Source organism: Bos javanicus, chromosome 11 (genome assembly GCF_032452875.1).
Source record: "Bos javanicus breed banteng chromosome 11, ARS-OSU_banteng_1.0, whole genome shotgun sequence".
Classification (NCBI taxonomy): domain Eukaryota; kingdom Metazoa; phylum Chordata; class Mammalia; order Artiodactyla; family Bovidae; genus Bos; species Bos javanicus.
In genome coordinates, this window is record NC_083878.1 from 77,027,965 (window position 1) to 77,046,066 (window position 18,102).

An 18,102-nucleotide genomic window follows, 5' to 3' on the forward strand; every position below is an offset into this window, starting at 1 on the left:
TACTCATCCATTATGCCATGACAAATCATTATTGAGAAACTCAAATTACACTTCAATCTCATGTTTTTCCTCGCTGTGCTTAGTCTCTCAGTTGTGTCCAACTCTTTGTGACCCCTGGACTGGAGCCCGCCAGGCTACTCTGTCCATGGGGATTCTCCAGGCAAGAGTACTGGAGCGGGTTGCCGTGCCCTCCTCCAGGGGATCTTCCCAACCCAGGGATTGAACCCAGGTCTCACGCATTGCAGGCAGATTCTTTATGGTCTTAGCCATGGGGGAAGATTTTCCTCACTAACTCAGCCTATGGAAATTACTCCCACATTTGAGATTTTGCTTTTTCACTTAGCAATCCTCGATTTGAGCCATGTGTCTTTTTGTTCATTCTGAGCTATAATACTCTATAGACTTATTTTAATGTCTTCTTGAGTACAGAACTGGGAGCCCAGCTGAAGCTTGGTGATTCCTATTGAATAATCAAATGATTCAACAAGTAACCCAAAGAAACATGTTCCAAACAGCAATGATAACAACTGAAAATAAAATGCAGTAACAATCTTAAAAGCAAGTTATGATGCCTTTTGGGAAAACGGTACTATATACCAAAGCCAAAGGAATGATTCCTACAAAAACATAGGGAGTCAGAAAAGGTACAGGGGAGAATAAAGTCAGTGATTCCACTTTTACATTAGGGAAAAAATCCACTAACTGGAGGTTATAGCTTGAACTGAGAAAGAAGCCACTCAGTCTTTTACACAAAGTGAGGGAAAACAGCTACGCTCAGTGTCAACTACCTGCTCTGGGCTCATACAGGTCTTCAATATGACTCCCAGATCACAATTCATTCATTAATTCTCAAAGAGTAGATGCCCCACCACAGTGTGAAGACAGACCTGTCTGGATCAGATGTTCAGAATTCTTTTGAACAGGACACAGGATTGGCATCCATTAAATACTTTTCTTCAACCATTTTACTCTCATTATGCACAACAAGGGCTTAGGTTAGCAGGGATTAAAGCATGAATTATTCTAAAGCAAGAAGCTTTAGCCTTAAGACATAAAAGTAGAGAAAAACTGGCTTAAAGGAAAAAAAAACAAAACAATGTAGGATTAGATTGTGAACTTGTTCACTGAACAGTCACATAGCAATTTGCTAAGGTAATTATTACCATTAATTTGAGAGCCAATAATTATCATAGCAGTTTTACCCTTTCATCTCTCATTTATTCTGAAATCCTAGAAGTAGAGTTTTGTTGTTGTTGTTTTTTTTTTTTTTCTTCAGATACCTGGTTTGCTTGGCTGCTCTAAAAGCTTCCTTTTTAATGACTTTTATAATCTTAAGCATTTTTTGGTGGGAATCACAAACTTCTCAGATAGCCTTCTTACATTAGTGAAACAATGCACTGAAATCCAAGAGGTAATTCATCTTGGTCACCCTGTCTTCTGCAGAGCACTCCAGCCCGAAGGTTAATGGAAAAGAAGGCTGTGTCTGCCATCTTGGATCTCATTCCATTTCAATTTTCTGGTCACAACACCATGATTTTCTAGCCAAGAGGGGTGAACAGGAGCATATAACTCTCCCCTTGATGCCTTTCCCTCAGGCCCTTCAGTCTTTGGAGTGCAGGCCTTAGTGCTAGTTTAATTGAACCGCTGTGCTTGGCTTCTCCTCTGAAAGAGAGAGATAGATAGTCCCTCTGGTGACTTGTTGCAACAGATTTCAAACTCAGCTGGATTTAACTCTGGGAATTAAAAATACTGCCTGAGACCAGGAGCCCAGTGAAAAGAGTAACTCCAGACACAGGCATGCAAGCAGGCACTTTACAAGAGGTGTACAAAAGTTCTGGCTTTTCTTCCACTTGGCTACCACCAGCTTGCATGGCTCAATTCCCTTTCTTAGGCCATAATAATGGCTGGTCTGGGGCATGTGTGGTCATGTTGTGTCTTAGAGGAGCATCCGAGAAACCTGTTTTATTTGCTTATTTTAAAAACCTATTTTATTGCTTGAGGCAATAAAATACCAACATCCTTGACTTAGAGAAGATATTAGCTTCATAGTCCCGAAAGGAGACAATTATCAGCACTAAGACATTTGCTCATATGAGTTAAAATCAGCTCATTTAAATCCAAACAAACTAATGAAGGTGATGGTTTTAGAAGAAGAGCTAGAATCAGAAGTTCACAGAATCTGGAACTCTATAGAGTGTGATAATAATGAATAACTGAATGCAACAACATGAATATAAATAATGAAAAAAACTAAGGCCCAGAGAGTGAAGTGACTTGTTCAATTGCTTAGCAGTTTTGGGGAAGGATGAAGTCAACATTCAAATGCTTTTAGGTCTTCCATGGGCAAAGACTTTTGTCTCTTCTTTACACCACTGCCTCAAAACACTCAGAGAAGCTCTGAAGTCAGTTTCCTAATGATATTAGGTAAGAGAGGAAGAGGGAGATAGGGTTTTGCAAAGTCCCAGTAAAACAGGACGCTTGACTGAGTTAGAAATGACAAAAAACAGCCAAAGAAATACTCATGTATTCCTTTCTATCCTTGGTCTCAGTGTTCAGTTTTCCCCAGTGTTACTCTTGGGCTTGGTTAATGATGCAAACAGCTAGATAAGGATGAGTGTCAGGAACCGAAGTTTCCACAAGGTCTGTGTGTGGGACTCATGACCAGTGAAAATCTCTCAGCAGACAAAGAGGAGGCAGTTCAGGAGATGGGAGATTCCTGGTTTGGGTGGGGATTGTTATTAGCAAGGCCTTGAAGATGGGGGTGCAGTGTGCCTTTATAATCCATCATTGACATTCTCCAGTCCCTCTAGACCCAGGACTGAAGGAATAGGATGCAGAATATTATAAGGGAGAGCCTTAATCCAATATGAATTTTTTTCCCCCTAATTCATAGCAATGAAATCCAGTCACCTACAAAATCTCCTAATGTCTACCCTACCCTGTGCTTGTGACAAATGCACAGAGATGAATGGGTAACCCTCCTTGCCCATAAGAAAGAGACAGATATGTACAAGGAGAACTTCAGAGCAAGGTGGCTCCACGACAGAAGAAGCATGTGATCCTGAGGCAGCAAGTGAAAGGGATTCAGTACAGGATAACAAGACAGAGATCTCATTCTTGACTGCAGATAAACCTCCCAGATGATCCCAGAGCTTTTGTGCAAGAAGAACTCATTCCAAGGATGAGGACAGCTAAAAAGATAGCAGTGTTACTACATGGGGGTCAAGCAGTCTTTCCTTCAAAGACATCAGCAGGAAAATAGGAGGAGGTTCTCTAGCCATGATCACCTCTCAGTGTGAGTATAGTCCAGGGACTAGCTGCAGGGTACCATAGTTCTGCCATGCCCTCCCCACAAAAAAACCTATATTATTGAAAAAGTTGAGATGTGGCATAGGATACTAAGGCCCTCCTCTCAAAGGGACGAAAATGAAACAGGACTCTAAGGTGCTGGGAGCAATATAGCTGTCAGTAACAAGTGGCCATCAAACAGATTTGCTGCATTGCTGATGTTTTCAGTCCATGTTTAAAAATTGGTATGATGCCTGCAAAGAAAGGCAGCTCAGTTTTATAGATGCCTGCTTCTGCTATGAGCTGCTGCTCTGCTTTTACCTGGGCCCTCTCGTGGCCAATCACTTCCCCCATGTGCTCCGTATGGTGAACCACTGGGAGTCAAGACCCTTGAGAGTTGAAGCAATTTTAGTCGGTGAATGATCTTGACTCTGTTTGTTGAACCCAGGCAAAGACTCTTTCCTTGGGCCTTAGTTTCTACCTGAGATCCCCTAAGGGCATGGCAGATGGAGTAAGATCCTGGCCAAGGAAGCTATAAAGAAATATTGATTAAAAGACAGTGTCCAAATTTACGATTATATAATGGAGGGATGCAGCCCAACATGAGTGCTTCATGGGGGTGAGAGGGAAGAGAAAAGAGGCAATAAACCTGCAATGTGTCTTGAAGCGGTTGGATGTCCTCGGTGCAGCCTAGCAGAGAAAACAAAGGAGAGGCTGACTGCATCCTCATGTGCCTGGGCTCCACAGCAAGCATGAGATCATCATCATTAGCTTGCTCTACCTCAGTGAAGATGAGTCCCTGTAACAGAAGGGATAATGCACGCTGGAAGCACAGTCTCCCCTGTTCAGGGAGTTCTGTGTCCCAGAATGCACCTCGGTGATGAATGTCTGCTGTCTGGAGATTCTGGGCCCACACAGCTACTGGCCTGGCATTGCAGCAGGACCAGCTGCCTGGCCAGGTCCGAAATGCCTGAGGATGTAGATAATTCTGAGTTATTTTTCTCCAGGGAAATCCCTCTGGCAGTATCTACATCCTGAAATCATAACACGTGTTCAGAGATACAGATGTGGACCTTTCCCCTGAGTGCTGACACCTGTTTTAGATACAAAATAGATTTAACCTAACGTGAGCCCGGGCATCCCTGGTGGCTCAGATGACAGTCTGCCTTCAATGCAGGAGATCAGGGTTTGATCTGTGGATTAGGAAGTTCCCTGGAGAATGGGGTGGCTATTCTGCAGGCTACCCACTCCAGTATTCTTGCCTGGAGAATTCCATGGACAAAGCAGCTTATTACTGGGCTTCCCAGGTGGTGCTACTGGTAAAGAACTTGTATGACAAAGCAAGAGTCTCAAGAGGCATTGGTTTGATCCCTGTAAAGATCCCCTGGAGGCAGGCATGGCAGCCCACTCCAGTATTCTTGCCTGGAAAATTCCATGGACAGAAGAGCGTGGCGGGTTACAGTCTTAAGGTCTCAGAGGCAGACGCAACTGAAGAAACTTAGCATGCAATGTGAGCCCAGAGTTGCTGAATGTAACAACAGGCAATTCCTGGTGGGAAGACCTCTGGAAAGTGTCATTCCCAGTGCCTCTGCCCGGAGTCTCCTTCATGTGCTTCCCAAGAAACGTGATCTGTAACTTGTCACGTGGTGATACCCATGCCTTCCCTAACACACATGGGATTCCCGATGTTGAACACCAACACAGTATCTTTCTCATTGACCTTGATGTGCTTCTTCCTGTCATACATATTCCATCCATTTTCTCAACACACACCCTTTCCAGTTTCCCCGCCTTTTTCTTCTCTGCACCACTTCATCCACCCTCTGTTCCTGTGATTGCATCTGCTCCATTGTGACATCATTGTGTCAGTTCCATCACTGTGTTCATCTGCTCCTCTCATGGCTAAAGCTTTGCCTATTCCTAACCTGCCCAGAAAAATTCTTTCCTTTTTGAAATATTCCCACTGCTACCAGATAAATGTGATCTCTTTTAGTCTCTCAAACTCTCTAATTCTGGAGTCAAGTGATGTGCTGGCAACTGGGTGTATCTGTTCCCAATTCTACATTCAGGCAAGTCAAGGCTGATAGTTCAGAATCAGCCCTGGTGGGGGGAGTATCATATTTACACCATGGTTAACAGCAAGTGCTACAAATCAGAGCTTCCCATTGCCCCCAAAACCAGCCTGTTTGTGAAGAGCACATAGCACAGGAGATGACATATGTGTGGTACTCAATAAATTTTTGCTGAATGGATTTTCACATACTAAAGACATTACCTTTTGGTCTCCAATACAGAAAATATGGGCTTCCCTAGTGACTCATCTCCTGCCTGGAAAATCCCTTGGATGGAGGAGCCTGGTAGGCTGCAGTCCATGCGGTCACTAAGAGTCGGACACGACTGAGCAACTTCACTTTCACTTTTCACTTTCATGCATTGGAGAAGGAAATGGCAACCCACTCCAGTGTTCTTGCCTGGAGAATCCCAGGGGCAGGAGAGCCTGGTGGGCTGACGTCTCTGGGGTCACACAGAGTTGGACACGACTGAAGCGACTTAGCAGCAGTAGCAGTGACTCATCAATAAAGAATCTGCCTGCCAATGCAGCCAATGGCAACCCACTCCAGTACTCTTGCCTGGAAAATCCCATGGACAGAGGAGCCTGGTGGGCTGCAGTCCATGGGGTCACGAAGAGTCAGACACGATTGAGCAACTTCACTTTCACTTTTTCACTTTCATGCATTGGAGAAGAACATGGCAACCCACTCCAGTGTTCTTGCCTGGAGAATCCCAGGGATGGGGGAGCCTGGTGGGCTGCTGTCTATGGGGTCTCACAGAGTCGGACACGACTGAAGTGACTTAGCAGCAGCAGCCGCCAATGCAGGAGACACAGGAGATGCAGGTTCAATCCCTGGATCACGAAGATCCGATGCAGTATTCCTGCCTGGGAAATACCATGGACAGAGGAGCCTGGAGGGCTACAGTCCGTAGGGTCGCAAAGAGTCAGACACAACTAAGCAACTGAGCACACATGAACAGAAGGCATGTTTTCATTTACTTGTTTTTTGAAGAGTAAAATATTGATCCATTGTGAGTAAAAGAACTTTGTAAAATAATAAAGAGCACACTTAGTAAGAATGCTGCTTTGTTTACAAACAGAACATATGACTTTCAACAGGACAAAGCATTATCGCCCTCTGCGAAGCCAGAAGGCTTTTTGCTCTCCTCCAGCAGCCAGGTTTGTTCATCTGAGGCTAAAGGTCTCTCTTGCCAAGAACAGACTTCTGAAAACAATTGTTGGAGCCACACTATAACTGTGATTCTTTATCTTTCCTTTATTTCTTTTTCTTTCCCAGAGCAAGAATAACCTTCAAAGAAGTTTTTGATCTGAGATACCCATTTTCTTGGACCGTAATCTTAACCCATATGCCATCTAGCTATGAACTTCGTTTTGATGAGAAAAGCTGAAGAGGGAGAGAAATGGTCTGGATCTAATCTGGCAGGCAGAAGATATGTGGTTCAAAAATAGTCAGGATTTTTTAGAGTCTTCAGGGAGTGAAAGAGGCAACCATGTGACATTAAATTCCAGTTCTAAATATCCCCCAGCCTCTTATTTATGAAGCAAGCTGTATTAACAAGCATGGGTAAGCACACAAACAAAATCTGGCTCATTCAAGGAACAAAGGATGTGAGTAGCTCACAGATTCAACAAAAGTCTGGTGAACCAGACTCAGAAAACAAGCAGGAATCAAGAAAATATGGCTGCATGATACAGCCTGGGTCATGCCCCTGACAACTCATGCGTTAGCATCTCTACACCTCTGTTATGTATGGATAACTCTCAACTGTGCCTGGGTGTTTCTGTTTCTTCCTCCAGATTTGAGGCGCTGGGCAGCAGTCGGAAGCTGAGCCCAGACCACATTTTACTCTGTTAGCCTACTGTAAGCTAACAACCTGTATTAGGCTTCAGTAAGGGGAAATAGGTAGTTCCTCCCAAAACATCCACCCTAGAGGATGACTTCAAATAAAGAGGGTGTCTAGATCCTGTGGAGCTAAAACACAAAACGAGAACTACATGTGCAAGTACAAAAAGAATGGAGATGGAAGATCAAAACAAGACAACTCCTGATCTGCTTGTGCATTTGTCTTTCCAGGTAAAAAGAAATACAGAAAGTAAGTCATGGTTTAAATTTCTTCTAAGGTATTGATATATCTTGAATATGTCTAAACAGTGAAACACTATTTATAAAAAATTTCTTCCATTTACCTATATATCAAGCCAGGTAAAGTGTTTGTTCCAGCATTTGTTTATGAAATGGAAAAAAAAAAAAGAAACTAGAGATGCCTGACTTGCTCCTGGAAAGCCTAAGCCAATCTTTGTTCGGCTTCTGCATTAAAAACAATGAATTTACTCTATATCCATTTTCCCATTATATTACCAAAGAATAATGACTCCCATTTTAAAGTTGTTGAAAGTCATTTTGACATTCAGAAAGAATACAGAGTCACCACTAGAGTAATCACTATTGGTTATCTGACCCATATACTTGTATATATTGGATTCTAACAGAAAATTCTTAGGACTTCCCAGGCAGCCCAGTGCTCAGTGGTGAGGATTCCATGCTTCCACTGCAGGAAGCATCAGGAGTTTGATCCCTGATCTGGGAATTAAGATCCTCCAGGCAGCACGTCCAAAACAAAAACAAAAAATGGAAAACAGAAACTCTTTTGCTTCATGTATCCATCTTTACTTCATACAGTATGTGCCTCAGGTGTGCAGCCAGACTGACCTGCACTTTCCCCCTTCTCCTTACCATGGATTGGCTTAGAGTGAGTGTATGACCTGACTCTGGCCAATGAGATTCCAAAGAAAGTCTGTGGAGTCCTTGGAAGACACAGAAAGAGACATGCTCACCTCTTCACCTCCTGGTTGTTGTTAGGACAAAATATGATGCCTGAAATTGTGCTAGTCACCATGCTACTCAAGAATGATGCTATCACTCGGGAAAATAACCAAGTGAAACAGATTTGAGAGCCACATACATGAGCCACTTTGCACAGAAGCTGCCCCACTGCTGGACTGCTTACTATTTGAGACCATGTTTTCTTCCTTGTAAAAGCCAATTTAAATTGGAATTTCTTGTTATTTGCTACCAAATGCTTCCTGAGGTAGCTAGTTAGAAAAATATGTTCTCTCTCTCTCTCTTTTTTTTTTTTTTTTTTTTTGAGAAACTGAAGGGCTACTCTGCTCACAGCTTCTATTAAGAGGCAAACCAAAACACAGGCAGAGAGACAAATGAATTGTTTTGCCTTTAGGAAAGAGTTAGTAACAGCATATCCTTATTAAAAGATCATCCTAATTCTTTAGAATTAACTCTACCTGAAGAGCCAAACAATATTCTTCCTGTTTTCTCCACGAAAAGGGTCCATATTAGAGTCTAATGATAACATACACTTGTAGGGGCAGAAAAATTCTCCCTTCTTTCCTTCAATGTCCTTTGTCTGGTCTACTAATTAAATTGGCATACCAGAGATTAACAAGAGAAAACAAATTTAATTTCATGTGTATGGGAGCTAGGGCTTCCCAGGTAGCTCAGTGGGAAAGAAGCCACCTGCCAATGGCCAGGAGACACAGGTGATGTGGGTTCAATCCCTGGGTCAAGCAGATCTCCTGGAGAAGAAAATGGCAACCACACCATTATTCCTGCCTGTAAAATTTCATGGTCAGAGGAGCCTGGAGGGCTGCAGTCCATGGGGTTGCAAAGAGGCAGACACAACTGAGTGACTGAGCACACATGCATGCGTGCGTGCATGTTGGGAGCTCCATAAAAATATGAGATACAGAAACAATAAGGGAGTTGATGCTTACATGCCATCCTGAGTTAAGGAACAGGAAGGGGTCTGGAGGCCTCTATCAAAGGGGAGGAAAATTCATAGGAAGATAAGAACAGGTGTTTAATAATCATATATATGTTTTGTCATGCAGGTAAGTCTCTTGGATTAGCACATGTATACCTGTGATGGATTCATTTTGATATTTGGCAAAACTAATACAATTATGTAAAGTTTAAAAATAAAATAAAATAAAATAAAAATCATCTTTAAAAAAATAAAAAATAAAAAAAATAAACAAAAAGGTATGTATGGTAATAGTGCCCTCTCTGGGCCAGACCCCCTATCTAAATTCTTTTAGGTAATTAAAGAAGAGGCAAATGTTTGTTTTAGTAAAGTAATGCTCAAAATTCTCCAAGCCAGGCTTTAGCAATATGTAAACCCTGAACTTCCAGGTGTTCGAACTAGTTTTAGAAAAGGCAGAAGAACTAGTCAAATTGCCAACATCTGCTGGATCATCGAAAAAGGAAGAGAGTTCCAGAAGAACATCTATTTCTGCTTTATTGACTATGCCAAAGCCTTTGACTGTGTGGATCACAATAAACTGTGGAAAATTCTGAAAGAGATGGGAATACCACACCACCTGACCTGCCTCTTGAGAAATCTATATGCAAGTCAGGAAGCAACAGTTAGAACTGGACATGGAACAACAGACTTGTTCCAAATAGGAAAAGGAGTACATCAAGGCTGTATATTGTCACGCTGATTATTTAACTTATATACAGAGTACATCATGAGAAATGCTGGGCTGGAAGAAGCACAAGCTGGAATCAAGATTGCCAGGAGAAATATCAATAACCTCAGATATGCAGTTGACACCACCCTTATGGCAGAAAGTGAAGAGGAGCTAAAGAGCCTCTTGATGAAAGTGAAAGAAGAGAGTGAAAAAGTTGGCTTAAAGCTCAACATTCAGAAAACGAAGATCATGGCATCTGGTCTCATCAGTTCATGGGAAATAGATGGGGAAACCGTGGAAACAGTGTCAGACTTTATTTTTGGGGGCTCCAAAATCACTGCAGCCATGAAACTAAAAGACGCTTACTCCTTGGAAGGAAAGTTATGACCAACCTAGATAGCATATTGAAAAGCAGAGACATTACTTTGACAACAAAGGTCTGTCTAGTCAGGGCTATGGTTTTTCCCGTGGTCATGTATGGATGTGAGAGTTGGACTGTGAAGAAAGCTGAGCGCCGAAGAATTGATGCTTTTGAACTGTGGTGTTGGAGAAGACTCTTGAGAGTCCCTTGGACTGCAAGGAGATCCAACCAGTCCATCCTAAAGGAGATCAGTCCTGGGTGTTCTTTGGAAGGACTGATACTAAAGCTGGAGCTCCAATTCTTTGGCCATCTCATGCGAAGAGTTGACTCATTGGAAAAACCTCTGATGCTGGGAGGGATTGGGGGCAGGAGGAGAAGGGGACGACAGAGGATGAAATGCCTGGATGGCATCACCAACTCGATGGACATGAGTTTGGGTGAACTCCAGTAGTTGGTGTTGGACAGGGAGGCCTGGCGTGCTGTCGTTCATGGGGTCACAAAGAGTAGGACACGACTGAGCGACTGAAATGAACTGAACTGAACTGAAATGTTTGTTACTGTTGTTTTTTTTTTTTTACTTTCTGAATCTGCTGGTTCTTGATTGCGTTCAGCTCAAAACAGCCCATGTGTCAAAGCAGCACATTTTGGGATTACATGTTCTGCTCCTCTCATATTAAATGTGACATTCACAGTAAAGTTGTTTTTCAGTATTGTGAAAAACACGATACCAAAAACAACTTACTGCATTTGTCATGTATGTTATAATACAAGTATGCACAATCCTAGTGTCATAGTAATGGGAGCTGGTAAAGCCCTTTCTTTTAAACAGGTATGCTTTAGAGAAAGAATGAATGAATTCAATGAGTTAGTTTGATAAGAAGCCAGTCCACTGAGAAAGGGAAATACTTCGCATTTATTGCCTGCTAACTATATGTCCTATGTGATTCATAATGGACTAGAATCTTGTAATCTTTAAACAACCCCACAACTCAGGCTTTATTAAACTAATTTCTCTAGGAAAGAAACTATGATTCAAAGAGGTTAAGTATATTGTCCAAGATCACACACCTAGTAATTAACATTAGAATAGGAATCCAGCATGCCCGACTTAGGATACTTGTCTATATCTACATCTTCTTTCCTGGGCTAATTAACTCAGAGAAAAGAATGCTGAGAAAGGCTTCTTTGGGTCTTTCCTTTTATTTACTTCTCTTTGTTTTTCTTTTCCTTTCTTGTCTTTTTTACTTTCAAGACTTCTTCATTCCTCACAACATATTTAGAGCAACTATGAAGGATAAAAAGCTGACTCAGGATGGATACTATTCTTGCTGTCTCCAACAGAAGCTAATCCACACACACAATTACTTATAACTCAAGATGGAAACTGATAGACATTGTCGGAGAGATGAATGAAGGATGATAGGGGTTTAGGGAGAAATGATTGATGTCATAACAATGAAAAATGTGTATAAGAGGACTACAGGAGAGTAGTTCTCTATATAAAGACCAGCAATAACGATGCATATTGTAATTAGTTATCAGTGAGACCTCGACTTTTAGAGATGACAAATCTTGGGAAGGGAACAAAAGGAGGTGGAAATGTCCACAGTTCTGGAAATAGTCAATTGTCCCAATAGTTATAAGAGTATCTTAAAAGCATCTTCAGTCACCCCAAGGTGTACCAAGCTGGCCTCATGTGGCTTGACTGAATAGAGGAGCAGCCTCTACCTCCATTACACCAGGGGTGGGGGGTACCTTCCATCTTCGAAGACTCATGATCCTCAGTTGAGCACTCACACATTTCCCCTAGGCTATATGCAAGCAATGGCTGCCACTGAACAGGCATAGGGTTTTCCTTCTATCTCCATCCCTATAGGAGAACATATTTCAAATGAACTTTTTTTTTTCCCTCTTGGGAAGAATATGCTGTGATTTAGAGTGAAATATTGGTTAAACTCTTGATGTGTGAGGAAACTAGAGGGTGTGAGTAATAATACTTCCATACTAATAATTCTCCTCAGGGCAGCAAAGTAATTTATTATACTCCATAACTGAGACTGGGAGATGGGAGGAAAAAGAAAGACTTAAACGCTTCAGTCAAGATAACCTTCCCTTACCCCTGAAAGGTAAGTCGCCATTTGTCTTCCTTCTACCCACATAGCTGTAACTAAGTACTTTTATATGAATGAAGAGTGCAGTAGATTTTAAACAGGAGGGGATACTGTTATATTTAACATGGTTTTATATCATCTGTGCTTACATGAAGCTCTTGCAACGTCTACCTATTCATTTAAAATCATGTTTGAAAACATCCTCTTACTGGTTTCAGTATTTCCTGTCACATGGCACCAAGAGACCTGAGTGATTCATGAGCTTCATACAGAAAAGGGTTCCCTAAAGTGATTGACTCCATATTTTTCTCAGCACTGTCATCAGGTTATACACATGGACCCATTAGGATACATTTTAAAATTGCTACTTAAAGCAGAGGGGCAGGTTATAAACATTCAAATCTAAAATCTAATAAGCAACAAAAGCAACAAAAACACAAGCAACAAAAAATTGCCAGACTCTCTAACTGGAGTCAATTTAAAATACATTTAGCACAACTTAATTGTAGGCATTCTAGGGAAGCAGAGGCAAAGAGCATTAAAATACAGTTCCTCCAGGAAGTTATGGCCTACTCTGGAGTATAAGGCCATAGTTGAATGAATGGTTCAAGGTGGGCTGTAGTTATGACACTGATAAGCGCCATGTAACTGAGAAGAGATGAAGTTCTTAGGTAATTCGAGAATGAAGATAAGCTTTGAAAACAGTTGATGTTTCAGCTGTCGCCCAGAAAAATGGATAGAAAGAACTTCAACATAGAAAGGCAGGGAGAAAGCAGTTTAGGATGAATAAAAATAAGGCTGTGGATAGGTACATTCAGTGTGCATGCTGACAATATAGTGTGAAACAAAAAAGTGACAACTGGCATCAGACAAACATGGACTCCCACCCGGGCTCTCCAGCTATCCAACAACATGACTATCTAAACTTACTTAATTCCTTCAGACACTCATTTTTTTTTTTCTATGTGAAATGAGAATTTGTACATATTAAAATCAACTTAAATTGGTTTGTCCGGAAGATTAAATGAAGTGATGCATGCAAATTCTTAGCACAGAGGCTGGCCAATGGGAACTTCTATTATTTCCCTTCTGTAGTCTCTTCCACTTACCTCTGTTTAACATGCTCCACTCTACCATCTCTAGAAAGATGTACGGCTTATGTTCATTTATTTATTCTTCAAATATTTATTGAGCACCTTCTATATCATTGACTTTCTGCTCCTAAAAGCTACTGAAGTTAAACTCAGTGCAGGGATGACCTTCAGCACAGCGGGAAGTGTTCATGTTTTCTGTCTACCCTAGTTCTGAGAGTCTCTGTGGTCCCAGGTTAGGACTCGCTGGTGAACTATGGAAGAAGCACAAGAGAGTGACCACCATGTGCAAACAAGAGAACCCAGGCAGGAAGTCCGCCCTGGGAAGAGAGGTTACTGTCCCTCTTAGCCCTGTGTGGCTGGAGGAGTTTCGACTTAGTCAGCTCTGAACTGATGCGGATAACAAACCCTGACTGCAGGATTTAATTTGCCATTTTTTATTTGTCACTTGGAAATGCTGGCATAATCCAGTTCTGGTTCCAAGAAGAACACACCCTGGCACAGTGCGACAGAGTCATCAGGTGTTCACAGCCCTGGAAGACCATTTGGAACAGAAGGAAGAATATAAATAAAAGAAACCAAGTGCATTAGCAACTCATTTTTCTCCATATGTTTACATAATCGCAGCTTCCCGTTTTTTCCCCACACAGCCTTTAGATGCTCTAAAATGCCACATCTCACTGTTGTTGTTTTTCTTTTTTTCCCTTCAGTATTTGCTACAAAGAAAGGAGAAAGCAGGGCCATTTTCACCAGACAGAAAGAAAAAAGAAATGCAGTGGAAGAGTCAGGGAGTCAGTGAATGTGTTTGAAAAACAAAGCTATTGCTGAGAGGTCCCTGCGAGAACCCTTTTCCCCTGTGTATCAAAAGGTCAGGTCCTGAACCCATTTCACTAGATCAGCATCCTGAGAACTAAGCCTTAATCATCATGCATGGAGATCTTCATAAATATGGTTTTATTTTTGATGGTTTTTTGGTTTACTTTTACAATGTTATCCTCTTTCTCCTCCATCCCACGCCCATAAATAAAACTTATATATTTTATAGTTTCTCTGAGACAAGAAGGAGAAAACCAACCATTGAACCCCACTTCCACAGAATCAGTGAGAAAGTCAATGCATGCCCTTGGTCTGGAGCCCACTTCATGGAAAGACCATTATGTTTACCCGCCAGCCTTTAGAGAGGTTCCCCCAAAGCTAATGAATACCCACAGTCTTACACATATAAACAACTGGTAACTATTACATGGGGACTAATATATAACCTTCTCCCTATTGTGTCTCTCTCCCTACATGACCCCAATAAGTCACTTGGGTGATGTATTTAAGAAAAGATAATCTCAAATTTATTTCTTCATCTTGCCTTTAATATCCCCTAAATTCATCCACTGCAGATTCATAAGGTAGTATAACTTACTTTCTTTAAAAGTCCAGATACTATTGAAGAAGGAATAACAGCCAGAGTGTGAATTTAAATCAGCAGATTGCTTTTCTCCTAACACTTACAAAAGCACCATGCAGACAGAGGTTATGAATGGCTGGAGGAAAGAATATTATGATATGTGGGTTATCTTGGAGATGTTTGGACTTAGATGTAACACTGGGGTCTAGGAATTTAGCCAAGGGAAAAAAGAGAAAGAGAGAGCCAGATCTGCCAGTGATAAAGTAGGGTCAGGTAGTGAAGAAAGAATGTAAAGGAATGTGGGAAGTACCAAAAGGCAACTTCTCAGATGCTAGTTACTCAGTACAGTAAAAACACTTTCAGAGGGTGGCAACATTCTAATTATTGTGTTTCTTTAGAATAATGTTGTTTATTATTAACAAAGTAAGTGTCTGGAAACACTTTCTAGCCAAGAAGATTCTTGGCTAGAGTAACCTTTTCAAATTTATCATTGGATTGTTGTTGTTGTTGCTTTTTAAACCATTAAAATGTGCCCAGTTTGAATGCATTTTGATTTCCACACAGGAGATACATCCAAAGACTAGAGTCTTCCTCAAAATTTTGCTCAACAGCATTGGGTTACACTACAGGAAATGATATCATCCCCGCAGGGCTGGCATAGCTCTGAACCAGGAGGTGTTCTCAGGCTTCAGTTCACCCAGCTCAACTGCACACTTTTGTACTCTCTGTCTTTTTCCTTTTCTTGCCCCGTATGACTTTTAGTTCATGTCTCCTTTGGTGTCTGGCAGGATGCTACTTAGCATACCTTCAGTAAATAAAGACTTGGCACATTACAGGCTATTTTTTTGCACTACTGCACTCAATGAGAACTTTCCGTTGGTTCTTTTTTTCAGTCAGAATGTCTTAAAGACTGCAGGTTAATCCCCTCTTCTTGTTAGATGCTTTATTCAAGAGCATCCTGATTCTGGAAGATTCAGTTCTCACTGGTTATTTTTAGCACTCAATTGATTCAAGCATCTTCCAAATTCTGAGGAAAAAAATCACTTCAACCAAGAGATCCTATCAATCACAGCGTGGTTTGCATGCTTATGTAGCTGGTTAGTAATTAAAGGCAGCTAAAAATACCAGGCATGCATGAATGGTGTGATTTTTATATCTTAGCTCTTTTCCAGAGAAGATGCAAGTTCCATCAATCAAACAGTTGGTAGCTGAAGTCATTATCACTGAAATTAAGGCAATTATATACAAATGAATATTAATGAAGTATCTACTCAAAATTAGGGTCAGTTCTTAACACTTAAAAAGAAATTGTAGAGAATCTAGGTTCAGTGTAAAATAACTTAGGGACACACCTTCCATATTAAACTGCCTCTCCAGTGAAGGGGACTCTATCACATTTATGGTATTTCTTATTTCAGAGACAACTGATCCATCAATATTCCTAAATGGCCCATAAACCTACATATAACGTAACCATACAACATCTTAATGAGAAAGAGGCATATTGGTCCCAGACACTGTGATTTTATAAAAACAACAACAAAAAAATTTACACAATATTCATTGCAATTTATAACATTTTTATTCATAAAATAGGAAGACTATCTCAGATGATCTCCAAGAATGTTTAATCTTAAAACATTTTATTGTTGAATAAGAATGTATCATATTTTAAGGACTCCAGAAAATCTGATGTTAGTACAATTTGATTCTTTAGGTAGCTATGAATAGTTAAAAAATAGTGAGAATGCAAGGGGTCTGAATTTTCTACTGATAGATGTGCTTGCAGACAATTCAGTTCAGTTCAGTCTCTCCGTCGTGTCCGACTCGTTGCGACCCCTTGAATTGCAGCACACCAAGCCTCCCTGTCCATCACCAATTCCTGGAGTTTATCCAAACTCACATCCATTGAGTTGATGATGCCATCCACCAATCTCATCCTCTGTTGTCCCATTCTCCTCCTGTCCCCAATCCCTCCAAGCATCAGGGTCTTTTCCAATGAGTCAACTCTTCGCATGAGGTGGCCGAAGTATTTCAGGTTCAGCTGCAGCATCAGTCCTTCCAAAGAACACCCAGGACTGATCTCCTTTAGGGTGGACTGGTTGGATCTTCTTGCAGTCCAAGGGACTCTCAAGAGTCTTCTCCAACACCACAGTTCAAAAGCATCAATTCTTTGGCACTCAGCTTTCTTCACAGTCCAACTCTCATCCATACATGACCACTGGAAAAACCATAGCCTTGACTAGACGGACCGTTGTTGGCAAAGTAATGTCTCTGCTTTTTAATATGCTATCTAGGATGGTCATAGCTTTCCTTCCAAGGAGTAAGCGTCTTTTTTCATGGCTGCAATCACCATCTGCAGTGATTTTGGAGCCCCCAAAAATAAAGTCTGACACTGTTTCCACTGTTTCCCCATCTATTTCCCATGAAGTGATGAGACCAGATGCCATGATCTTCATTTTCTGAATGTTGAGCTTTAAGCCAAATTTTTCACTCTCCTCTTTCACTTTCATCAAGAGGCTCTTTAGTTCCTCTTCACTTTCTGCCATAAGGGTGGTATCATCTGCATATCTGAGGTTATTGATATTTCTCCTGGCAATCTTGATTCCAGCTTGTGCTTCTTCCAGCCCAGCATTTCTCATGATGTACTCCATATATAAGTTAAATAAGCAGGGTGACAATATACAGCCTTGACGTACTCCTTTTCCTATTTGGAACAAGTCTGTTGTTCCATGTCCAGTTTTAACTGTTGCTTCCTGACCTGCATATATATTTCCCAAAAGGCAGGTCAGGTGGTCTGATATTCCCATCTCTTTCAGAATTTTCCACAGTTTCTTGTGATCCACACTGTCAAAGGCTTTGGCATAGTCAATAAAGCACAAATAGATATTTCTCTGGAACTCTCTTGCTTTTTCGATGATCCAGCAGATGTTGGCAATTTGATCTCTGATTCCTCTGCCTTTTCTAAAAGCAGCTTGAACATATGGAAGTTCACAGTTCACATACTGCTGAAGCCTGGCTTGGAGAATTTTGAGCATTACTTTACTAGTGTGTAAAATGAGTGCAAGTGTGTGGTAGTTTGAGCATTCTTTGGCATTGCCTTTCTTTGGGATTGGAATGAAAACTGACCTTTTCCAGTCCTGTGGCCACTGCTGAGTTTTCCAAATTTGCTGGCATATTGAGTCCAACACTTTCACAGCATCATCTTTCAGGATTTGGAATAGCTCAACTGGAATTCCATCACCTTCACTAGCTCTGTTCATAGTGATGCTTTCTAAGGCCTACTTGAC

General features: G+C 41.3%; 1 long non-coding RNA gene across 1 annotated transcript; it reads right to left on the reverse strand.

Annotated features, from left to right (window-relative positions):
• Nucleotides 1-1,242: 1,242 nt before the first annotated feature.
• On the reverse strand, nucleotides 1,243-5,124 carry LOC133257378 (uncharacterized). The gene is made up of 2 exons (XR_009739524.1): nucleotides 3,938-5,124; nucleotides 1,243-1,662 (listed from the first exon to the last, which is right to left on the reverse strand). It is a non-coding gene; the product is annotated as an uncharacterized LOC133257378 (long non-coding RNA).
• Nucleotides 5,125-18,102: the final 12,978 nt, after the last annotated feature.